Here is a 26512-nt window from a genome sequence, read left to right as displayed (position 1 = left end):
ATTTATTCTGAAAAAAGAACTGTTTTTTTCTTCATAAATATTGGACTCAGAAGCTCCTGTGTTTCAGGTGTTGAAAATCACAGTCTACAAGGACAAGAAGTAATCCAGTGCTATTATCTCTCTTCAAACACTGTATTTATCTTCTAGGCAGAAAGAAAAAAAAAAAAAAAGTAAAAAAAAAAAAAGTAGGAAAAAAAAGAAGCAAGAGACATCAGTGAACCAAGCCCCTTTACCTCTCAGAGAAGATTACATGGGAATTCAAATGTCCTTGTATAATTCACAGATTCCTGAGTTCACATGAGCAGCAGCAAAAGAGGAAAATTGCTCCATATCCTGTAGAGAGGAAATGAAAGGTATCAGGAAGAGAAGAATGTGCTGTGTGGTGCGAAAATTCTGTTTTGATTCCTGATGCTAAACATCTGCCATATTTTTGTGTGGAATCACTTGACTTAGTGAGAGAATAGCATCTTCAGGATTGTGCAAAGCCTATTCCAGACCCGAGCTGTCTAAATTGGCAGCTGTGGGAACACCCACAGGAAGCTTGGGACCCTGGAAGAAAAAGTGTAGGAGTACATCCTGTGGGGATAGATAAAAGTCAGAGCTGGGCTATGGGAATCTCTTCAGAACAAACATGAAAATACAGTTTCGCAAGTCAAAGTCCCAACTGTTTGTTTAGGGATTTTTTTGTTATTTGTTGCTTTTATTTGGCTTTCACAGAACAGAAACAGAAAAAGGATCTCAGAAAAAAAAAAAAAAAAAAAAAAAAAAAAGTTGAATGAAATCAAAACCTTAGATGTTTTCTTTATTGCTTGGTGTGAGTTCATATGCTTCATCTGCAGTATCACAGCTTGCTTTTTTGCCTTGTGGTGGAAGAATGCCATAGCATACCTATTTCTTGTCCGTCAAGTTTGCTTGTCGCTCCATGCACAGATACAAGCAGTGCTAGTGCAAAGCTGCCCATAATTTCTGCACTGTCACTGTCTCTGAGACAAATTCCTCTTCTCATCCACATGAAATCTCAAAATTAACAGCCCTGAAATTGTTCACGAGGAAGAGTAATGGTGGGAAAGAACTTAATCCGTGTGTTAATGGATGCTACCAATAGCTGAAATCAATGTCATGCCAACAGATAGCTTCTCATGAATACTGGCAGGTGACTGAGACTGTCTGCCATAAGAACACATGGTCCCTTATACTCCCATTGCCATTGTAATACATTCATCTTTCTTCTCACCTTTATATGCCCTGCTGAATAAAGCTAGGTGGATTTATTTTTATCTTACCTAGATGACATTTTCATTTAATATTTGCGTCTGGCATTTTGCTCAGTCTTTGGGCCAACTGTCTGTTATTTGTACTAGTAATATCCTGCAACACTGCTGCCCAGAGATCAATTACACATTGTGTCAATTATTATTTCTCTTTGTGTCTGGATGTTCCCAATACTTAGATCACTGGGAAGGTTCAAAAAGAGTTTTTAGTTGGCTTTCTGCCTGCTATTATTTTTTGTGTGGTGCTTATGCTATATGTTATCTTGTTCTTTTCACTATACACAGCAAATAATATTTTTAAACTCTTCTCACAGGGAATATGTTCTCTGTTGTTCTTTAATATTTTTGTTACCTGCCTAGAGTTTCTTTCTAGTTCTGTGCCTGTCTTTTTTTAGATGAGGATACTAAAACCAAATGCAATAATCAAATTGAGGATATGCCATCTTAGATGCAATATACAATACTCTCCATGTGATTATCTACACACTTCTAATGTGCAATATTGTAAGCCATTTCTTCTGTCACAGGGCCACAGACATTTGCTGTGTTGTCCATGATGACTCCTAGATCTTCTTGTTTCCCAACAAGAGTTCACTACTAAATTCAGAGCCCATTCATATGAAAGAATAAATTCATACGTTTCAATAATTTCAATATTAAATGTTTCAATAATTTCAAAAGTGTATTTCCATGTCCTTCTGTTGATGGGTTCTTGAAAGAAGGAAAGAAAGAAGGAAAGAAAGAAGGAAAGAAAGAAGGAAAGAAAAAGAAAGAAAGAAAGAAAGAAAGAAAGAAAGAAAGAAAGAAAGAAAAAGAAAAAGAGAGAGAGAAAGAAAGAAGAGAAACCGCCAGCTCAGTAGAAGTTTAAAGAAGTAAACATTTTACAAGTTATCATGCAGTGTGGAGAGTTGGTGACCATCTCTCAAAGCGCCTTTTGATTCCCCAAATGCTGATGGGAAATATTCTGGAGGCACAAATAGACTGCAGATGTTGGAGAATACATCTTAGAATTCTGCTGAACATATTGCCCTACTGGGAGGCTGTGCCGAGTCTCCGGGGACATTCCTTTGAGAGCCCAGCTGATTGTCTCATATTGAAACAACATGTCCAAGATACATTCCAAGTAAAAGAAAATAGAACAGGGGTACTCTGACCAAATATAAATCATGAGGCTAAAGGGCAGTTTATCTTCCTTCTTTCTACCATTCCTTCTCTCCCCCAATGAATACTCCCCCGAGGGAAACAGACCACTGGGTAAATGACTGCCAAACATGATGACTCAGACATTAGGCACTGTCCCCAAGTGCTTCACAGATGGTGTCTGGATGGGAAACCCAGAGCTTTCGGCACCATAAACCTTGCTACTTTTTTTCTGGCATTTTTTTTTTAATTCACTGCAGCATTGCTTCTGATCTCATGTCAAGCCCTTACAGCACTGTTGCCCCCCACAAAGAATTCTGATCCTGACCTTATAACAACCAATGTCATTGGCACATAAAAAAGATAGGAAAGAAATCCTAGCAGACCTAGGGGAGTGGGAAAAACAAAGAGCGAGCTAAAATAAACACATTACTTAGAAGATTATCTTGTGTCTAATAGGAAAGAAAAAAAAAAGCTAACATATTTAAAAGGGCATGCTATTTTACGCAGGCATACTACTGCGAAGTACAGTGTATTAGCACAATTGCATAATAGTAGGTACTACGAAAGAAAATGTTCTCTTTGCAGTTTTTATTGGTCAGCTTCTTTTTGTCAGATCCTGTTTCATTTGGTCAAATCCTGTTTTTTTCAGTATGCTTTATGTTCCCCAAAGCCAGCAAATCTTGGGATGCACATCTGGACATGGGCAAGCACGAAAGCAATGGCATATTTCTGTGCTTCTCCAGTACTATATATTCATAGTAGACACTGGAAAAGTCCTCTGGAAAAAAAAAAAAAAAAAAAAAAAAAAAAAAAAAAAAAAAAAAAAAAAGACCAGCTATTTTTCCTGCCATGAAGAAAAGCTCAAGAAAAGCCCTGCAAAGACCTGCAGATTATGCACAATGAATCAAGCTATCACAACTGTAAACAAAACATATCATGGGAAATGTGAAATAGCCCTTCCTCTCTCTCACACACATGCACACACATGCTTACACACACACAAACCCAGCTGCAAGGGATAAAAAAAGGAGGAATTGCACATTGAGAAGCACCAGGTCCAACCTGTATTTTTTCTTCCTCTTCTTCCTTTCTTTCTTTTTTTTCCCTTTACAGTTTACCACCATTATCTTCCATTAGAAAGAAAAGAAGAATTGTTTACTGCAACTGGAGAGGGAAAATATCTACATATTTCTGTGGGCTTCATTATGTTTCAAAGGCTGTGCAGAAATTCATTGAACTTCTCTGATTTACACACATTCACCTGAGCAGCAATTCCATTGAAATCAATGTAGTTATTTGGGCATGTGTATACCAGAGAGAAAAATCAGACATCTTGCTTCTAAATTCAAAGTGAAAGGTCCCAGAATTAAGAGCAGCAACACTTCAGTCAGCCAATTTCTCTGTTATTTAATAAGAAAGCTTGGACAAGAGTTGGTAGCACTATTTGAAGCCAGTCTCCCTGAGCTCTGGGTTTTGTGCGCTGCATGGCCCCTTGCAGCACCCTGACTGGCAGCACCAGCACTGAGCCTCCTCATCTGGGGACGGTCACTTGAGGGGATGCATCAGAGTCATTATGCCTGGAAATGCATGCTTCTTCACGGCCACTTGGTGAACTGCTAAGAAACCAAGGGTGTAAATCAGCGGAAAACCATCCAGGTTTCTGAAATGTGCCTGGCAGGCAGTTTTCAAGCCCTGCCTGGTTTTGGAACAAACTTTGTCAAAATTGGACCCTGTCCACAAAGTGCTTTGATGTTGATGAATCGGTAAATTCCAACAAAAACTTGTTTAGTCAGAATTTTTCTGACCAGTACTACTTCCTCCTTTTGCCAAGCATATTTACAGATTCTCAGACTTTCTGTGTGGCTCCAGGTGAAAGTCTTCTGCCTGGACCATCGTGGTTGCCAACCCCTGTGCCTTCACTTCAGGCACAGCCTAACAGGGGCACTCACCTACTGGGGTCCTCCCTGCCACATCCCTACAGGACAGCAGCACCGTGCAGCAGCACAGCCACCAGCAACCTGCTCCATCTACAGCTCAGCTCCCTCCAGACCTGGGTAGCTTAAGGGGCTTTGCCACTGGTGGACAAAGGACCTTTACCTCCATTTCACAGACGGAGAAGCTGAAGTACAAAGATATAACCAGTTATGGAGCATTAACAGCAGCGTTAAAAGGAGACTCCCAGTCCTTGTGATGCATGGCCCCATACTCAGTCCAACAGTCAGAAACATCTATTTCCACATTTAGACTTGCAGTTACTGCTATGCACTTGAGTCCAGCGTGGATATGGGTAAGCCTGCGTGTGTAAAATGGGGAGGGAGGCTGGGAGAGAATCGGCCAAGATTATATTAATCAGTTTCCAACCCCGACTTTCAAAAACAATGCAGTGCACCAAGACGAGGTGTTATTGTCTGCTTTTAAGTGTACCCTCCCTTTCAAGTTTTTCTTTCTTAATAAAGTATCTGAGGTCATGCTATTGTCATCAGAGCTTGGCGAGGGCTCAGCAGCTGTCACCGTGGCAGCAGGAGCGTGCCTGGTGCCAGTCCCCTTTGTCACGACAGCCACAGCAATGTAAGGAGAAGGGCCTTGCAGGATGCAGGACAATACTGGGAAGGAAAAGGAGGGAATCCTCGACCTTGGGCCAGGGCCTGGTGGCAGACTATTGAACCCGGTGCGTCTCGGCAAACCAGAAGGAGTAAAAATTCTTGGAAGCTGCAAAGGTTGCAAGTGAAAACAAAAGATTCTGGCGTGTAGGAAATAGAACAAAACATAGAGAAATTTGTTTTGTTTTCAGAGATAAAATAAGCAAATAGCACTCGGCTGGGGTCAGGCATGCTGTGCCCTGCATGCAAGGCTGACAGGCTGACAGCAGAGCAGAGAGCAGAGATGCTGGAGTGAAGCTGCAAACAGGTAGGAAAAGGCTCTGAGACTGTTTAAACCTTGTGCAGCAGGTAAGGGACTACCTAAAAATAATAGATAGATAGATAGATAGATAGATAGATAGATAGATAGATAGATAGATAAAAAGGACAGTGATGTCCCCTGCTAGAGTCTAAACATATAAAATCATCCATCCAACCAAAACCCTGATGATGTAATGCAATAAAATAAAATTTTCTTTTGAACACATGGCTGAGGCAACAGATAGAAGCAAGTGAATCACCGCTATTGAGATGTGCCGGCTGAGTGATCAGAGAAGCCTGGTGTGAAGTAACCAGCACTGATTTCCTTACACTTCAGTTAAAGCCTGCACACATAAGTGGCTGCAGGAACCGATGCTGAGGATGGTGTTATGAGTCCGTGTAGACTTGTTAACTTAATAAACGTTTCACAGCTGACATGTAGAGTATTCTGTCCTCATTTTTTATTTGTGTTTGTATCAGCAACATCCAGAAAAGCTTGACTAGGAGATGCTCAGCTATTTCTTTCCTGCTCACTTCTGAAGGTCCAGTCCAGAAACACTGGCAGATGCTAACTCACACCTAGTAATGAGCACCGTCTCCTTTGCACCAGAAGCCCCAGTGTGCTGCCTGTGCCTGGCTTTCCCAGCTCCGTGGGTGTTCCTTTAGGACAGGAAGTGAAGAAATAAATCACATCTAAGCGCAGTCACCAGTGGAGCCGCGGGCTGGTGGGACGCTACCCAGGCTGCAATTTGGCAGGGATACCTGGGCCAGCACCCTTACATTTTGAAAAACACCGCGGTGTTTTAAATGACCACAAGTGGCCAGAACTTCACCTTTATTCCTTAGCCAAAAGAAAAACACCTCCAGGAGGAGAAGAGACCTGGGAGCAGTGGGCAGGATGCAGAGGGAAGAGTGCCACCTGCTGAAGCCACAGGGCTGCTCAGGATGGCCTCGCTCCTGGGTCTTTTCAGCCAGCTGGGTAGTAGCACATACTCATGCTGTCCCACTTCCCATGTGTAAAAGTTTCACCTTGAAAAAATAAAATAATAAAATAAACAAAACAATACAAAATACAATAAAATAAAATATAAAACAAAACAAAACAAAATAAAAAATAAGTAATAAAATAAATAATAAAATAAAATAAAATAAAATAAAATAAAATAAAATAAAATAAAATGCACCTCGACAGCCCAGGGGCTCTGTGGTGCTGCTGGAAGTTGGCAAGGGATGGGGTTTAGTGACGTGGGAAGGATGCTCGCCTGTCAGCGGAGTGCTGGGTCACAGCAGTCCTGGTGCCAGCAGCCTGGCTGGCTGCTCCCCTAGGAGGCAACACAACTTGTTCTCTTTCTTTCTCAGCAATTTCACAGCTTCCAAACCCTGCTGGAGTTCGCCCTCACTCCCCTCCTCTCCACTGTCAGTCTGCGAAGCTGCTCAAAAAGGGTGCTGGTAAAGCTCCCTCAGCCTTCAAAGGGAACAGTGAATTATGAATTATGACAGGCTAAGTAAACCGGCCTTTTACCAGCTCCTTTTGCCATTTTACTGTCCTATTCCTTGTCTGTATGTGACTGCAAGTAGCTAAGACCTAAAAAAAAAAAAAAAAAAAAAAAAAAAAAAAAAAAAAAATTCTCCCCATGCAGTCAGCCACCAGCTCCAAGGAACACGGATCCAGCAGGACCAACCCACATATTCCCCAAAAGCAGGTGTGTTATTCCCCTGAACTATTTCCACCATCACAATCCCTGTGCAGCCTGCCCCTCTCCATTGTGATACTACTATCTAAAATGACAGAAAGCATCCAAAAGAGATGAGAACATCCCTGGTGCCTTCAGTAACAGGGAGAAATAACCTCGGAAGATGGACAAACAGGGCTGGTTGTGCCTAGGCTCAGGCATTGTAAGCCATTCAAGAGAGAATGATAAAACCTCAAAAAGTATGCAGGAGGGTAAGCACACAGTAGCTTTCCTAGAAGGGTCAGCAAATGGCATTCTCGATCTAGAGAATAACTTAGTGCAGGGGAAGGGGGGAGAAACTTGTCCATTTTGTGGGTAACAGGGATGTTGTGCAGCCTGAAATGACTTGGGGAACATGTGTGGGGCATGGGGAGTTTATTCAGGCATGCCTATGGCAAAGAGGTTAACATGGTAATCACAGATCGGCCTTCCTTTCCCTTGTACCCTGCTTAACCTTATTTATGCTTGCCATCTTTTCCACTTTTCACTTTACTAGTTTTAAAAAAGAGAGAGGGGGAGAAAAGCAATTTCAGTTTCTCGGCTGCTCATAAACACTTCTACAACCTTTCTGTAGAGAAGAAACAGAAGGGGGAAGGGACAAGTAAATGTGGCATTGGCTTTGTGACTGTGGTTTTTGTTTCCATAAACCTTAGAGCACAAGAATGCATGAGATATTTACACAAATCTTTCCACAATTCCTGTGGCCTTTGGGAGCATTGCATTTGCATGACTTCACCACTGTGGCTGGTTTGTGCTTTCTCAGCAGCATTGCTTGCACCAGGGAGCAATCCTGGCCATTCCCAGTAGTTCTCCCTCTCCCACTCTCAGATCCGATCACACCAGTGCATGTTTAATACAAGCTGTGTTAATGCAGGAGTTCCTGTCCTGCTTGTTGTCCAGTTTCCCAGGGATGGTACAGGAAGTTTCCCAACTCATCTTGTAAATACAAAAAGAGAAAAATGTTATAGTCAGTGAAAGTGATGGTCATTTATATCCTCAAGGAAATATAATGGGATAAGAACGGGAGGAGGATGCTTTTAAAAGGTTACTGAAGTAAGGCTGAACCAAGTTAGTCAAACACATAATGAAAAATGCAAAAAGCAGCCCAACCTTTGTACCAACAACTCACCTTACGCCCATTCACCCTCCATTGCTGGGTCGTGGGAAGTCAAATACCATGGAGACATCTCTAAGTGAATAGGCTACTGGACAAGAACTTGGCTACTGGGGCCTTGCCTTCTGCTGTCCTGATCAGTGACTTCCAGAAATCTCTCCATACCTCATCTTCTCAATCTAATAAAGTGATGTTGCTCAACCTTTGTAAAATGTTTTGACTCAGTGCATGAAAAGTACTGTGTTAGGACCAAGGCATCATTCTCACTGAATGGGAATATCAACTCACTCGATGCACAGTCTGCTGTTGGGGAAATTAAGCCACAAAGTCTACAAGAGAAAATACGATGATTACAAGGGAGTGCAGTCTTGCCCTTCCTGTCTATTCCAGCTGTGACCATTTGATTGCAGCAGTCTTGGCTTCTTCAGCTCTAGCAGATACCTTTAAAAGGGAGTTTGCACCTTGGGTGTTCATTCTGGAGGACCTGAGAGGAAGGTGAGTGAAGGAGAGTGTACATCACTGTTGCTGTGGACTTGGGCAGGGCAGCCAGGTCTCTTGAGGCTGTGTTCAGAGCGATGCTGCATTATCTCCTCCTGGTTCTGGCTGAGCCTGTGTAAGACCCAGCCCAGGGGCAGAAGTAACAGCAGATTCATTTGCAGGGGCTTAACACTTGATATCAGAAGCAGAGTGTAATGACATAAGGCAGAAGCATAACCACAGATGGCTTGTAAAAATTCAGCTTTGTCTCTCACAAGCAAATCCATAATTAAAACAGCAACTATAGTCCATTGTACTTATCCAGCAGGAGGACTCACTCCCGCTACCACTTGAGTCAGCAAGTTTCTCTATTTACAGTAATCCTTTACTTTGTCTTTCTTTCATTATTATTAAAACAATTTAAAAGTCTTTAATGTCAGCCAAATGGTGTTTTAAATTATATTTTCCAGGAAAAAAAATAAAAAAAAAAAATAAGACAGTTGAGTGTTCAGAGGGGAACACTTAGTTATGTTATAGTTCAGCCTAAGACACTCTGGTGACTCTTAGAAAGTGTTGAAATTGCAAGTTCATGTTGGACCAAGTGTTGCAGTAACATGGTGTTTCAACACTGTGTACGTCATGAACCTGTAATTTCAACACTTCCTAGGTCTTTTGTAAAACTCCATAGCTGACCAGAACAAATGCAAGTTCCCAAAAAAGTCTAAAGCAACGTGCTGTACAACAGGACAGAAGGGAAAACCCATTTAATTTCCAACACTACTACTCTTGCACAGGATAATCATTCTCAAAGTATGTTTAATTTGTAAAAAAATAAATAAATAAAAAATCTGTCATCCAGGATTAGTTGCTCTCACAGCAGGATGCTGGTCTCAAGACATGACTGGTCTGATCCAGTATGGTAATATCTATATTCCTCCAAGTTATGAATTAACTTTTTCTTTGGTGTCACAAGAAATCCAACAGGAAAATACCTGCCTCAACCTAAGTAATGGATATTCGCAACCAACGTCCAAAATTTGCTGTCCTAGAGCTTCACAGAGACCATAATAATGTTAAACACAGGGATAAAGCATTCTCAACCAAAGGGAAGCTGCAATTTAAAAACACAGCAAAATTTGATATTTAAAAATACACCATGGCATTATTTCAAAATACCATTCGTTACATAACTGGGAGGCAGCAGGGCAGGCAGGATCAGGGCTCTCACAGCGTTTATTTTTAAGAGGAGGGGAGTACAGGATTTGTGCTCGACCTCCTCACAGGTTACACTGAGCTCATTTGGGCTCACTTACAAAAGAAACCAGTTTTCAGTCCAGGGAGTTGCTGAGCAGCAGCTTTATACCCTTGCTCATGAAAGAGGCTTAGGTGAGGAGACTTCCACTTGCATAGCACCCCATGGAAGCCATCAGAGATGCCACCAGCAGGAGTACCCCAGGGAGCCGGGGCACAGGGGGCATTTGGTTCTCTGCCCCTGAGGACAGACAGGGGACTGTGCACACATTTCACCACTCAGGAATGGGGATGAAGTGAAATGAACCCTCAGGTCAAGAGTCTGCCAAAACTTCGGCCTGGTGTCAGGATGAAGCAGGGCTCAAGTGGCCATAGGCCACACACGGTCCCCTTGTGCCCTGCAAAGCCTCTGTGAAGCTCAGCAAAACAATGCAGATGGACTGGGAATTGTAACAATGCCTTTCCTTGTGTCTATCTGGCACTCCTCTGAATATTTTGTGCTAATTTTAGCACTTTGGCACTTGGGGAGGGGTAAAACAGAATAAAAGTATTGTATGTATGGGGCTGTAAATATAAAGCCCCTGACATACCAGCTTCGCTTTCTCTGCATCGATCAAAGCTGGAATAACAGCAGAAACAGCAGTTTTGGTGTTCTATACAGCCACAGTTCTAATTTATTCTGGGGGAACGTAATTTCTTAAGATAGCAGACAACTTACTTGGAAAATCATGATAAATTATAATAGTCTCTCTTCTCCATGACTTCTTACAGAAGCTGCTTTTTTTTTTGGACCACTACAGTGTGCTGCATACTAGGAAGAAGGTACTTATGATAGGATTTATTTGTAGTTCTGAGCCAAAATACATATTGCCTTAGATGAGAGTCAGGATTATCACAAAGAACCATGCTGACTGGGATTTAATGAAATTGGACCTGGGTGTCAGATTTTAGCTTGGTAAAGTTAGCAGCTGTGATAAATTGGACCAGAAATGTGCTGTGTAACAGGATTTCACTGGAATTCTCATGAAAAAAAAATAAAAATAAAAATAAAAATAAAAGAGGAAAAAAAAAAGTATGTGGAATATGTCACGCTAACAGTTGACAGTGTAGCTGCAACACCAAACATTAAATAAATAAATTCCATACGTAACACAGGCATAGGAAAACTTTTCAGGAAAGCGCCTCAGAGCTGCATAGCCTTGCATCTATAAATCACCATTAAATCAGTTTGAGTGGGGCGAGTGTTAGAGACAGAGCTGCCAGAAATAGCTCTTTTCCTGCAAGATGTAGAAAAGATTACAGCTGAGATTGAGACGGCGGGGTGGGGAGGGAAAGGAGGGGAGGGCTGGGGGGAAGCAAGGCAAAGGAGCGGAGCTGGAGGAGGCGGGGGAGCTGTGAAAGGCATCTCATAAAAGTCCCATTTGTTGGAAGGCTGCAGGAAGTGGAGGCAGCTTTGGCACACGTGTCCATGGTGCTAAATTAACTGTTAACACAAATAATCAAAGTGCAAGGCCCATCAAGCCGCTGGCGCCAGCAAAACGAGGGAGCGGCCAGGTCAGCTCTGCCTCTCGAACTAGCCAGCTAGCAGGTGGAGACCAACCAGGGACTTGACAGGATGGAAGTGCTTACAGAACACACTGACCCACTGACAGAGGAAAACACCACTGCACTCCTGCTTTCCAGCTATTGTGTGTGGAGTGAGTTCGGTGCATATTTTTATTTTGAATTTATTATACTTTTTTTTTTTTTTTTTAAGCAAGTCACCACAGTCACTCGGGCACCCCAGGATAAGCTATAGGACAGCACAGCCCTTGTTTGGCAGCAGTGGTGGAGGAACAGCTGAGCAGAACAAAGGAAGAGCCATCAGGAGCTGAAGCATCCATCATGCTCCAGCGCTACCCTTGGGAAGAACAAGTACTGTGCTTCAGAAATAGATGCTGAAAAGCAATATGGGCAGGGGTATTTCTACCTGCTAGGTATTGTAGCAAAGCAGCCACCCCAGCAATGAAGCACAGAAACCCACTGCTGTCCACATGGGTGTATGTATACAGAGTGGAGTCAGGCAGGATGATGGCACTCGCTCCTGCTCAGTAGAATTAGTCTTCCAAGTAAGTAGGACTCCTCAGATCAAATTTGGACATGCTGAGGTTCACTGAAAGTCTCAAATGATCTCACTGTATTGTACTGTGGAAACAGAAACCACTCCAGCTCTCACCCTGCTCCACTCTTAGTGAGATAGCTCCATGAAAATGCTGCCTGGTGAGCAGCTCCCACCACAATGAAATGTTGATTCTTGGGCTAGGTTCACTGTCTGCCTTGCTGAGCTGCGTGACATAAGACAGCTGTAAACCCCGTTTAGCTGCCCGGTAAAGACAGGTTTACAATTACTTTGCATGACCAAAGATCTGGAAAGCAATCACAGTGCAATGGTGAATAAGGCCCTGGAATTATAGGGATCATTTTCCCTCCTTGCCCGGCTACAACACATATAGCTAGATGCTATTGTAAGTTACATTTATAACATATGCATGTGCTGTGTACATAAATATTTACATCACACACTTTGGTTTGCTTTGGCTTTTGTTGGACTTAAAAGTATTCTCTATAGATTCAGCTGCAGGCGCATATATTCACAAAAAAATAAATAAAAAATAGAAAAATAAAACAGTTGCATTTGCAAGGCACTAAAACCAAAAACATTTATCATTGCTTTTCATAAAATATGCTATAGAAAACAAAACCCAGAAATGAGCATTATGAACCAAATTACTTAACGATTAATATGATACTTAAACAAATAATTTCAGTAAGGATACATATATTAGGTCATCCAAACAACTTATAATTATACCTTTGATTCATAACTGAAAGTATAAAAATCTAGTGTATCTTTTAAAAGTTCTCATTCAGTTTATCTCAGCCAACACATGGCAAAATGCCTGACAAAAATATATGGGGAGAGTGTAATCTTATCGGGTATAGTCATTCCTTTTGGTGAAAAAGTTACTAGTAACTAAAATGGCAAAGTCATCATTAAGTCTGGCAGTAATATTCACACATATCCTAGAAACAATATTTTAGAGAGGTTTAATTTTTTTAGGAAGTATGAAGAAAACTGAGTAACAGAATAATTAAGATAATTGGAGGTGCTATAACTATACATTCACATATAAAAACAGGGAGGTTTACCATAGATTTGCAGTGCTCAGTATAACAATAGCAGCTACATCCCTGGGATGTAGTTTTCCCTATATTGACCCATTCCCACAGGTCAATTTGACCTCTATCTGATCCAAAATCTGTAGTAGATCCAAAGATCTATCACAGTATTTTAGACCAGTGCCTTTAATACTGGGGATCATCCTTAGCTAATTTTGTAAACTTCAGCTGAACCATAGCCAGCTGCATGATATGTACATAGAAAATCCAGGAACATCAACATCAGACATCTGATGTGATCCAAGGAACAGGTATAAAGTGCTCATAAGTCAGCTAGACTTGTGAAGACTTTTACAGGATAGGAAAATATAAGATCTCTCAGGAAAACAAATGGAGAGATACAGACACTACAGACACAGGAAAAGAGGGAAGGAGAGAGAGGGAAAAAAAAAAAAAAAAAAAAAAAACTGAGAGAAATACCGAGAGCAAATAATAGTCACAGGCCAAAAGGTAGTATTACTCTTTGTCCCCCTCCTTATAAGGGTTAAACCAACTTCACTGAGAGAATACAGAAAATTTCTGCAAGTGGAGTGGGCAAAAAACAGAAAATATTGATTTACACCAGAAGTTATCTGGCCCTTATTATATGTGTTGCTATCAGGTTTACTGCTACAAACACATTATGCCCCCCTTAAAGATTCCATTTTATGTGAGTGGGTGGGTCGGTGCTTGCATGTGTGTGTCAGAAACATCAAGTGCTGTCACAGCTACCTAATTAATGGAAATGTAATTACTCTGAAAAATGAGAGCCAAGCACTTCCTGAGTAGGTAGGAAAAGAGTAACTGAAAATTTTAAAGACTAAAGAATCATGGCTAATTGAATAAGAAAATGAAAATATAAGTCCATTAAACAAAATGTGTTTGATAAGAGACCCTTCTCTGACACCAAGCCAAGCTTGAGAAAGAATGTAATTGTTATAGTTTGATAAAAAGGATTGAGGGCACAAAGAAACCAAGTCAGAGAAACAAAGTTCCAGACATATAAAGATGAGATCGCTGCAAACACATCAAGACTGAGTAAGAGCTAACTTGGATGCTGTCCTACAACTCATAAATCCAGCTAAAATTTGTTAGAGTTTTCAGAGTATATTATAGTTAGCGCTAGTTGTGGAATGTTTAGCACAGCCAATTAAATAGCTATCTGTTTTCCAATAAGCCTGTCCGTAAATGCCCCACATCCTGGGGTATCTGATGTTGTCTGCATCCAAGCTTTGGAATAGGGCTCTCTATTCACTTGTCTTTGTTCTGCTCCTCTTGCTCCTTGTGGGACCTGCTGAAATGTGCCACCACTTCATTTGGTCCTGGGTTTCCTTCCAGCAGATGCTCCGGAATGAGAAGTCCAACAACCAACTGTGAGTAAAGGTGGGCATGGGGGCAAGTAGATTCCCACTCAGTAGTGCAATGTACATTATCCTGCTAACTGAGGAACCCACCACCACCATTTCATTTACATATTTACATTTCTGAATTCTCTGTCATTTCAACTGTCAGGAAGAAATTTCTCTTTCCCTCTGTTCAAAGCAAAGACAAGAAACAAGACCTTCACTTCTGCTAAGAAAGGGGGAACAAAGATTCCTGTTTCTCTTTACGAGGACCTTGGACAAAATAATTTAGGACACTGCTGCTGGTCCAGAATGGGAAGGAAACCAGTCACTCCTTTACACATAGGAAGAAGTGTCTCCTAGCCTGAAAGAATAGAGGTCAGATCAAAGGGAAAAGCAAGCCTGGGCCCATATGAAGGGCCTTAGACTGGGATTCAAAGACTGCTTTTTATTAACTATCATCTAAACATCAGGAACCCTCCACCAACATTTGGATGTGAAAATCAGAGAAGATCTCATTCCATTCAATTTTTATGTTCTTAGTAAGACTCAAAATGTTCAGAATAGGAAATATTAATGCAGTGAGGCATCCCACACTTTGACAAACAATAAAGAGAGAGGCAGCAAGGGTTTACCAGAGACAAAGAAGTAGGTGGGTAGACACAGACAAAGTATTCTGTGCAGAGCTACATTCTTCCCACTCTCCTTCCTTTGTTTAAATCACTTCCATGTACCTTTTGCAAGCTGAACTCTAAACTCTCAAGGACACAGATATATCTTGAGAACATGCACAGTAATGTGCCCAGTACAGTTGGGAATGATCTGTGATTTGGCCCTTATTTTCTACAGAAGTAAAGAATATCTACTCTGCGCAAGTCACGAGCTCCATATGACAACATCGTGTAATGTCCATCCCTAATGAAAGCTTTTACACATGGTCTTTGGCTACTGGGTTCCTGAAGCACAGGGATGCATGGACTGCAGAATTAAGAAGCACAGCTTGGGACAGAGACCATCAACCAACACACTCTCAAAAACAAACAAAATGCTGTTTTTTGTTTGTTTGTTTGTTTGTTTGTTTGTTTGTTTTTGCGGCTTATTTCAGTGCTTAATCTCCTTCAGTCATTTCTTAGACTGCATCACTAAATTGATATAGAGGACTTCTTCTTCCACACAGTACTGCTACATGCTTGGAAAGACCAGTAGCCTCCCAGATATCATGCATACTAAACTTGGAAGTTCTCAGACTTAATTTAAGTTCTTTCTCTCAACTTGTCCAAACAAATGTCAGTTCATACAACAGATCATATAATGCAAAGAAATTTCCAGATATAGATCCAAGCACATTTTTGCCAGCCTCATTCTGGTACAGTATCATGCAGCATCACTTGCTCAGACTCTACAAACAGAAGTCATGTTAACACTGTATGGCACCAAAGCAAACTAGACCCGCTTCCCTCCCCCTTCCCCCAGTAGGGCTAATTATCTCAGCTATAGAGCTGTGCCGAAGCTTTCAGGTCCTGAGATAGCTCATCTGATGGTGGCTCAGGGATGTCTACACTGCATTATGTTAAAGATGTGCACTTTCCATACCCTTCCTCTTTCTTATAGACACAATTACCCAAAGACGCAAATCTCCTTGGGCACAATGAAAATGCCAGATGATAAATCTAACAACACAGAGAGGTCTGACAACAAGCTTCCATCTAGGCAACTCACATCCATGTGGTAGCAGAATAAGCATGTATCTCATGGTTCAGCAAGGCTATATAAAGCTTATTTCTCCAAGTTTAGCTTTCTCACAGCAAAGATGAAGTGAAATTGTCACACACACCTAGACCTGTCCAGAACTGGAGGTTTGTAGCAGCTAGAACATTTAGGTGATGCAGATAGAAGCCAAAGCCAAAGTGAGCTACCTGAAAGGCAGCTCCTGTCCCATAACAGGCAGGGACACCCCCCAGAGTAGACTCACCTAAATTCTTATTTCCCCCAGGTCCTGCCAAGCTGTGAAATGCATTTCCCGCCAGCCCTCCAAAGGCTTAAATACAAGAGTATTTGACCCACAGGTTTTAATGAATATGCATGAATACACACCAGAATGCATTTGGTGAAGAAAGCTTTCCCATTATTCTGAAATGGGTTCACAAACCCTTAACTACACAGGTTATAACTTTCAAAGACTTTATTGTTCCCAGTTCATCCCCATATTGGTTCCCACAATGAAAACTGAATTTCATTTAACTTTGAGCTCTTGTATCTTCAGCATAAATCCAAGCAAAAAGTGGTCACTGAGAACAGTCACTAGGATACTGTTTTCTAAAGGATCAAGTAGCTTGGCTAGTCATATGGGATTTCAGAATAGCTGATTGCAGACCACCTTTTATTTCATTTCCACCTTTGAAACAGGCAATTCTCAAACTACTGACAAATGAACTCAAGAACTCCCTGTTTCATAACCCAGGTGTCCACCTATACTAACCCAATGTCATTTGCTGCCTTTGGTTTCCAGGCTGCATGTGATCCTAGAGTCACACAATATGCAGGAGTAGTTAATATTGCCCAAGTGGCCTTAAATAATCCTTTAATTTTCAGTTGTTATTAATCCACGAGAGGAAAGAACAGGCAGCCTGAACTAGCACTTTCTCAGTTTGTTCTATCATGAACTGTTTTTTCTCAATGGGATTGTGCTCAAGTAGTAAAGATAGCTATGCCAGGAGAGGGGGGGGGGGGGGATGGGGGTTGGGGGAAGAAAGAGACTTTTTACTCCTGAGGGCTTTTTCTCTTTCCTCATAGTTTTCTGCATGATATAGCTCCTCTTTTCATTGCCCAGCAGGGGATCCCAGAGGCCAGAGGCAAATTTTCCCTTTGGTCTTAGAGCATGCATGATGGATTCTTGTTTTAAGAAGACTTTATTAGTTGTTTGCTCTTGAGTATTATATCATCACCATTACAGCAAAGCTGCTCTCATTCTAAATTTCGTTTATTCTTTGGCACACAAGAGATGTATTGGGTTACACAGCTAACATCCCTTTATGCACCAAAGTCAAAGAAAACCTTTCCATTGGCTTCAGTGGTGCCAGATGAAAAGTTGCAAAGGTGTTGAAAAAATGATCTCTTTCAGGCTTAATTCTGTTTCCACTGGTAAAATTCCCTCTGACATTGACAGGAGATGCTTTCAGTCCATTCATTTAAGCAGCATTTTAGAAACCACGAAACTATTCAGTTATCATGCAAACTTCTGCTTGATAAGGAATGCTCATAGACCTTGAAGTCTGCTTACGTTTTACCTTGTTAAAAGAAGTTATCACAGAAAAATGTCATTGACTACTCTTTATATTTTCACTACTTACAGCTCATGTAAGTCACTGTAGAAACAGTCAAAGATAAAATATTTGAAGAGATATCCAGTTAGGGACGGTGTCTAGTTTTATGTTTGTTTGTTTGTTTTAAAAAACAGCACAGTGTTTCCAAGTCATTGATAAATAGAAACATTCCTGGTCAGAAATTTCAGAAGTTATGGCATGTACTTTTATTGGCTTATACAACTTTGTACCTATACTACCTTGCACAGCCATTTTCAGCCCCATTTTTGTCTAAGCTTCACAATTTGGGAAAACAAAACCTAGCCTCATCTCAGTGCATAAATTCCCAAGAATCATACAGCAAGCAAAAGATTTGTTTGACGCATTTCCAGTTTTGTAATAACACTGTGCAGGAAAAGATCCATTATTCAAAAAGACTCTGTAGTAACCATATGCATCGATTACACGTTGTCTTTCTTTCTTTTTGACTAAGTCTTAATTAGGACATTGATTAATGCACACAGAAAATCAGTCTTCCATATACTTAAGGTCTGAGTAGGAGGGTCTTTTATTTTTTGTTGTTGCTGTTATTGCACCTGAAGGTTTATTTTTCCCGTTCCAAAATTGGTTGCGCTATCATTCTCTTCAACAAGTTCAAGAAACTACAGCCAGAAAACTCTCAATGTTCAAAGAAGAAAAAAGGCACCTTTTATCTTATCTGCGCTACAATTCTGAGTCTGATATCACTGCTGGCAAAACCTTCATCATTACCAGAAAACTAACAAGTTTGTTACAATAGTGAGCTGCTAGAAGAACTCTTACAGAATCTCTGTTTACAGAAGTCAGCACTGAAGAGTTTGAAATCAAGAGCTTAACCTGATATCTCTCAGAATACCTACTTGAACTTTTCTGCTCCCTGGAGCTTGGTCATCCCTGTCAGCTTTGGAGACTGTGTGCAAGAATTTCAATACAAACAACCAGGTTCACTTTGCAAACATTTTCAAACATGAATGTAGATAAAGCCAGAGGAGCTGATTTCAAATTATTTCAAGCTTGCTCTGTATACTTCATAAAATTAACTGATCTTCCCTTCAGGTCAGGTCCCTCAGACATTCCCATATTCCAACACTTCAATTTAGTATGTAACAGAAGAGAAATGAAATGCAGGTTCTGAAGGAAAAATAAATAAATAAATAAATAAAACAAACAAAAACACATAGCTTTACACAAATATTTCAATAGCTATTTTAAGATGTTTTACATATCTCTAGGTTTGCCACTTGCATCAGAACAGGATCTAGCTTTCCCAGTTAGTTATTTGAATAAACTGTCCATATTTAGTAACCTCCTAATTTGCACTGAATGTCAAGTATTAATGCCTGATATTTGGGAATAATTGTTTCCACAGAAAGAGGGTTTGCAATATCTTTGAGTTTCCTTTTCAGGGTTAGCAGGATGAGATCATTAAGGGAAGCCTGTGTCCTGTTATGCATAACAGAACACTCCCATCTGCCCTCTCTGCCTTTGTATAGGATTCCTGTTCCTACACAGGTAATGCATACTGCAGGAGCCAACAGCCAAACACTCCTGTGTTTACATCCCAGCAGATGTTTAGCCATAATTTTCATACATGAGCACCTGCAATTAGACAAAGAGAAGATCAATTTTTGAACACGTACTTAAGTGCTGTGGTCATCAGAGGGGCCAGTGATCACAGTCTTACACCTTACACTCTTTCCTTGGCCTGTGAGACAACCCTGTGCTCTTGTGCCCAGCATGAGGCAAGGCAGAAATGCTGGTACAAAGGCCTAAGAAGGCAGAGTTAACAGTAGCCTCGGGGCAACCGGGACGGCACCGCAACAGAGCGGCAGGTGTTGCACTCTTCCTCTCCTACTCTACTGCAAAAGCTCAGTTTCTGTCTGCTAATTTTTTTCCGAGTTAGTCATGCTTCATCTCGACTTCTTGTTTGTTTGTTTTGAGGAAGAAAGGCAAGAGCTTTCCTCATGGCTTCAGATACTGGCATCCCACACTACAAGTGGGAATTGCTGGTTATTCGGCTGGAAAGGGAGCTTTCAGGGAGGAGGGGAGGGAAGAGGGGCTGTGGGGATGGGGGAGAAGCACTGCATGATGGTTGCCACTGGGCCCCTCGAGGCCATTACACAAGCTCCTCCGCTCTCTCTAAGCACCATGATCTTCTCTGCATATCAAATAGAGTTGTTTTGTTTTCTTCGAGCTAGGATGATTCCTGCCACATATTTGATATTAGAATCTCTCTCTAGTGGTTTGCAAATATTTGATCCCCTGGGGCTTGTGATGCTGGATCCACTAATGATTCACACAATGGCATTAATGTCATTCATGGTTGAAACCACATTTCCTTACCCTACAGGGTGAGAGCAAGATGGGAAGACTGTGGCTAACACTGGGAAGGGACTGGGTGGGAAATAAAAATTGAAGTATTCAGGTCAAAAGACAGTGGGTGGCTAAATAAAAATCCGTGATTTCTGATCCTTTTGGAGGTGGGGTGAACAATAGAGATTTCACCCTCGAATGCCTGAGGACCCAGCACTAAAAAAATAGACAATAAATGACCCCCCAAGTGAGCAATTTAAAACCATTCTCTTTGAAAACAGTTCTTGAAAACGAGTTGGCAGAACAGCTAGATCTCCCCACAGCAATGCATCATGAGATCACGTACAAGGAAACAGCGGAAGCATCAAAGCATGCTTTACTAGAGCATGCCCTCAGTTGCTCTGTTCTCCTCAACCAGGCAGCCCAGGCTACTGCCTAATGGCAGGGCCCGTGCAAGGAGGTGGGCAGGCATTGCCAGCTCAATGGTGGTTCAGACCTTTCTTGCCGTCGGGTGGGAAACGGGCCTCTTAATTTTAATTATTTAATCACAGCAGATTAAAAGAGGGAACTTACATTTAATTGTTAACGTGCATGCAAATGTTGAAGGAACATTTCCAAGAGAGCTTGAACTGGTAAGTGATATAAGTAAGGTGAGAAATGACACAGGAATGCAGAAAACAACAACTTCGAGGAGGACAGAGGAGCTGAGGAAACTGACTGAGGTTGGCATGTGGGAACAACATCACCCAAAACACAAGAAAAAAAGAGGTTGAAACAAAGGCAAACAACAAAAAAGATCACTCAATAAGTGCATTAGAAGTAGCTGCCTCAGGGAGATGCTCAGAGCACCAGAGCGGTCAGCTCAGAAAAACATGCCAGAGAAATTTCCAGCAGAAAGGTCTGTTCCAAGGCTGGGACAGACCTAGGTGACTCAGAGGGCCTTTCCATCTTTGGGATGGAAGAAAGAGGAAAGATTTCCAGTTCCTCACAAGAAGAGAAACAACACTTGGATCAGATACCAGCCTAATAACCAAGGTGCACTTTCCGTACTCTCGAAACGTCCCGACTGAGAAAACATACATTGTTCCCTGGTTAACAAAACACAATAACTGTCAAAAGGGGGACTTGCATCTTGATTTGTGGATATAATTTATGGCACAGGAGAGCCTCAGCCCCAGCGTCAGTTCTGTGGGTGCCAATCCCACCATGTCAGGATCTGGCCTCAGAGACGGCACCTCCTCTGAGCCACGCCACTGGCGTCATTTCCCGGTGAAGTCCCCTTACACCCACAAATCAGGTGCTGAAATCCCTTCGTGGGACAGGAAAAATGCTGGCACAGCTGACCGCCAATGCAAAATTGTTCCTGAAAATGAGAGGGACAGGTCAAAGCCCCTTAAAAAAACACCGAGTCGTGGTGGCTGCACAGCAGCAGATTATATTATGCTTAGCTAGTGCGTGGGTGCAGAGAACAAGGGACAGAGACTGTCTCCCTCAGTACACGCTCCCCGCAGCCCCAGACTTAGGCGGAATAGAGAGGCAACATTTCAACCTCAAAGCCACAAACAGATCAGGATGCACTGGAGGACGGCGAGACAGATTTCTCCTTTTTTTAATAAAAGGTAGGATTAAGAAAACCTGGAGGTGGGGAAGGTGTAAAACAAGCAGGCAGGCAGTCCTTACTCAGCTCCCCTCTTCTATTCATTGCTCTGAAAAGTGGACAAGCCTTAGGAAGAAATAAGACACATGGCTGTGGGTAAAGGGGGGGAGGAATTAGAAACTGTAATTCAATCTAATATTTGAGGCTTGGCAAATGCACCTATGGGATTTCATGAAAACCCCCGAATCTTTTTCATTTTGGAGCAATTAACCAGATCCCAGCATCGCTGGCTCCAGTGAGCCGCTTAGCTCTCTGTTTTATTACCCATTTCCTTTCCCCCTCACCAGCACTAGCTCCCATCCTCGCACTTGGGAAAAAAAGAAAGGGGGGGAAAAAGCCCCACACTGTTACAATGCCACAAAGGGGCCACCACAAACAAGTGCCAGCCAGTGCATTTCAGAGCAAACACAGAACACACATAAATGAGGCTCACATTTGGATTAAAACGCTGTTGTGTTCAGGCATTTATGTGTGGCATAATTAAAAACATCCAGCCGTAATTTAATAGTTCCCACCAAGCACAGACATAAAGTCTAGCAATTTTTTCCCTCTGCATATTTAACCCTTAGAGACAGACGGAAGAGGAGGCGGGGGCAGGGGGAGGGGAGCAGGAAGCTGCAGGGAGACAGGGATCTTCTGAACACATTTTTTCCCCTTCCTTCATGTTACTCTGTTTTGCTTTTCACCGTCTCTGATCTTTTTTCTTCTACAGGGAGAAAGCAAATACCCTCTGGATGCTGTAGAAATAGGACTCACACTCAGAGAGCATTTCTTTAGTTCAACAGCGGTACGGCTGGGTATGGGATCCTCGGTCTGCAGAGGATAACATCTGTAGCTGGATGCTCTGATTCACAGTTTGTGAAGACGCCAGATTTTTCAGGCTTAAAAATCAGCTACTCAAAAGACAGGCTAATTTCACCACCATTACTCACTCACCCTGAGCACAGACTTTCTATTCAGAGTGGCCCCTCTAAATCAAAGGCAGCAGTGCGAGGACTACGCACAGAGCGAGGACAGGCAGGACAAACCAGCACCAGGGGCACTAGGGTGGGTTCAAGTCCCTGCTCTGCCACATCACTCAGGACTGGATTTGCCAAGAAGAATCTCTAGGGGCATTTTTAAAAAAGCGTAGCTACCAGATATGAGAGTAAGGCATCTGAGTAAGACCCCCCTGTACCACTGGAAACCTGAGTGCTTTAGCAGTTTCCATGCCAATTCCCAATAGGCAAATATGGGATGGTAACATTTGTCTCCACCCCAAGGTATATGATAAAGAGGAAGACACTGGGATGTGCTCACATGCCCACAGCAAGGAATAAAGTTAAAAAAGAGCAGAAAATCTGCTTTGTTTTATATTTCTAAATACTGCAGTCTTCATTTAGGCAATAGTCCATTACCTTGACTCTGCTGCTCAGCAGGATTTTCCTTGAGCAAGAAACACAGAATCCCACCCTCATTCTGGAAGAGTGAAGACTGAAGGAAACACTTTGTACAAGTTTATAATCATGGTCAAGTGCGTCCCAACTTTTCATCAGCTGTATATGTAACAATTAGTCTAGGACCTTCAATCTGTTAGTCTCCAGAGACAGAAAAGTACCTATGCATATAAAAAACATATGATATTTCTATCACCAGCTGTTCAGCTCTACCCTTTCATCATGTTCCTGCCCAACAGAAGGTATGTGCAAGAAACACAGAGGGGAAAGGAAAAGGACTTCCAGAAGAATAATGTAAAACAGAGGAAACTTAAAAACAAACCTACTCTACACCTACAATTTTGAATTTTAAGATCATCTAGGCCTCTCTTTCACCTTTTTTCACCACATCCAGGTCAATATTTTACTGGCATGAAAACTTGCAGAAAATGTACTTTAATCTTGTTGTCCTGAAGAATAAGAGAAGTATCCAACCTATTCTCTCAGGATTATTGAAGCCAGCAGTGCTGTGAATTGTCCCGGCTAGGTCAGAAACAAGACCTTGAAAGTCCTGTTGCCTAACTGCAAATTAGCAATTAAGAACCCTGGTGACGATCACAGAATGGTTTATAAGCAATATGCAGAGAAACAAGCAGTGAAAGACAGCTTGCTAAAATATGTGAATTAATGAATGATAGAAAGCTATGACCAGCTCAGAGATATCTTGTTTTTATTATATGTCTGTCAGTAAAAGATAATGTGTCAACTCTCATGAACATAGCTGTGCTACCACATGAGGAGCATCGCTGTCATATCGTCAGCATAACCGACTAACCACAGCTAGTCAGGTAGAGGAAATGATGGCCCAGTGGTTACAGCCATAACTCTGGACTTGTGAAAGGTGGGATCACAGGGTCATACAGGAATTCGGGTTGGCAGGGATCTCGGGAGGTACGTTCGGCTCAATCATATCTGCTTTGTACTTCAGAGCACCCAAACACCAGTAGCTCTGACCTGCTGGGCACCGCTTGGCTGCAGTGCAGTGCAGCATGGACCAACACAGAAATGCTCACTCATATCTGGTGGCATTGCAGCCATGAGAAATAAGGTTTTCTTCCCAGGAGGGATGGTCATCAGTATAACATGGCACTGATGCAATTATACTGCTCCGGGCTCCAGAGCTGTTACTGCTGCCTCTGTGCTCCACATCTATGGTGCAGATATACCCATCCCTTCTTTGCACATCCCTTGCCCAACAATAAAGCCTTCCAGGCTGCTGTGAGAAAGAACAAAATTTAAGAATCAGACAGCCTCAACTGCTCCAACGAGGAGACTCATGTAGGTAGCTGAGACAGATAGCTGTGTGTGAGGGGGTCAGGTAAATAAGTTCCAAATGAAATCCCACAAACTGCAGCTCAGGACTACTGACGTGTTGTTTCTGATTGCCACTTTATTACTGCCTTTACAGCCTCTCAAATAGATTGCAGAGAGCATGGCATGCCAAGAGAGAAGAATGAGCCCCCCTCTCCTAGTAAAATCATGGGTCTCTTCCAACTAGAAATCCTAACCCTGATCTCTTTTTATATAAATAAAAGTCAGAGCAGGTCTTGCACTGTAGCAATTTCTTACAATGTCATTTTAAAAGTGCTCTGCTGCAAACCTCACTGCAAATGAAAACAATCCGTCTTCCCAAAGAAACCTGCAGAGTGTGTAACTTTTCAGGCAAGACAGGAGTGGGTGATGCTGAAATGAAGATGGAACAGGGTGACACAGTACACCAGCCCTTTGTGAGATCTGTTTTCTGCATACTGACTCCTACTAATGAGAAAAAAGCTCCACTGTGCCTTAAACATCATGAAATCGAAGACAAGAACATCTAGCTGACTACGACTGCCAGCAGCACTTCTTTTCTTCCTCTTTACCTCCATGGGCTTGCACAACACATGTAACTCAGGCTGCTGACACATGCAGCTCACAGGCAAACCTGCCAGCCTGCTGCTTTTGGAGTGCTGCTGCAATGATGAAGTCCCAAGCACACAGCATAGGACAGTAACGTTTTACACTGTACGATATTATGTCATAAATTTTCCCAGCTAAAAATACTCAGAAGGCACTAAAAGTAGGGAAAATCACAGAATGAGCAGTTTTTATGTTTTACGGAGTCAGAGCTGGTATTCTGCGGTTATAGCCAGTCCGAATGGAAAAAGTTTTGTCATTATTTCAGTATTATGGGCAAACTGGAAAACTCCCCTTTCCCCCGTTGCTATTCCAATTTACCTTCCACTCCCTTCACCATCCGCAGTCATTTTAATGCAATAGATTGAGCATATACATAGCAATAGAAAGGTGCCAACAATGTTTCAAAAGAGAAAAGTAATCATATCTGTTCTACACATCTTCTGAAACTGCAGCGCCCTGACACCGCTGTAGGGAGAAACGCCTCCATCACGCAGGCTGAACCTGCGAGCTCAGCTAACAGCACGTCATTGTATAACCCACTTGCTGCTTGAAAGCTGCATCACCACCAAAACGCAACCACTTCTGGGCTGGAAGCAGTCAACTGACTCACGTCTTGCTGCACAATGGTTACTGTGGGACATAATTATAGTCAAGAACTCTGCAACAAACCACTGCTCTTAGGAAAAAGCATAGCGGCTTCTTTAATGTCCACGCAGAGCAGACAGGGACTTGGAGTCCAGCCCTGCAAGCTTGACTAAGCACATTGGGAAGTATGTGAGCCATGCCATGGAGCTTCCTGGCACAACAGTGGCAGAAAGTGTGACAGAGCTGCAAGGGGCTGGGTTCACACTTAGCGTGTGCCCCCCCGGCACTGGGACGCAGCCGATACGACTGCAGCTCACGCTCACTTGGAAGGCCCTCTCCCTTTGCCAGGCTGGTAACAGTAAAAATAGGAGTCAGGATCCAAGGTTTGAAAGAATGAACCATTGTTTTTCCTAAGGCCACGTTAAAAAAATAATAATCCCCCTATGTTTTTCCCTGCGCTTTGCATGCTAGTCAGAATGCACTTTCCTGGGAAATGCATTATAATAATGGGCAATGTTTAGCATCACATTTGAAGTAAGCACATCCCAGTGATTAAAATCCAGGCAACAGAAATAAACACATCAGCAGGACATGCTGCACAGTACTGAATTGGGACTTCTTTGTTTTATGACTTTCTTGAACGTTAAATACTGTGTGAGAAAAACATTTTTCGAACTAAACCATCTGTATTTGGTTTCTTTTGAGTGCGTTACAATCATCAGCAATCATTTTAAGACTAAAATCAGAAAACCTGGTCGTACCTGTGGGAGACTAATTGTGGCAGTAAAAGGTGGCTTATGTAGCAATGGAAT

General features: G+C 42.1%; 1 long non-coding RNA gene across 1 annotated transcript; it reads right to left on the bottom strand.

Moving 5' to 3' along the window:
- Positions 1–5912: 5912 nt before the first annotated feature.
- LOC118162936 lies at positions 5913–20816 on the bottom strand. Its single transcript, XR_004748723.1, has 4 exons — positions 20658–20816; positions 14655–14794; positions 6499–6899; positions 5913–6343 (listed from the first exon to the last, which is right to left on the bottom strand). It is a non-coding gene; the product is annotated as an uncharacterized LOC118162936 (long non-coding RNA).
- Positions 20817–26512: the final 5696 nt, after the last annotated feature.

The sequence above is a fragment of the Oxyura jamaicensis genome, chromosome 2 (genome assembly GCF_011077185.1).
Source record: "Oxyura jamaicensis isolate SHBP4307 breed ruddy duck chromosome 2, BPBGC_Ojam_1.0, whole genome shotgun sequence".
NCBI lineage: Eukaryota > Metazoa > Chordata > Aves > Anseriformes > Anatidae > Oxyura > Oxyura jamaicensis.
Note: the sequence above shows the minus strand (reverse complement) of the source record. Positions and strands in the feature narration are given on the sequence as shown.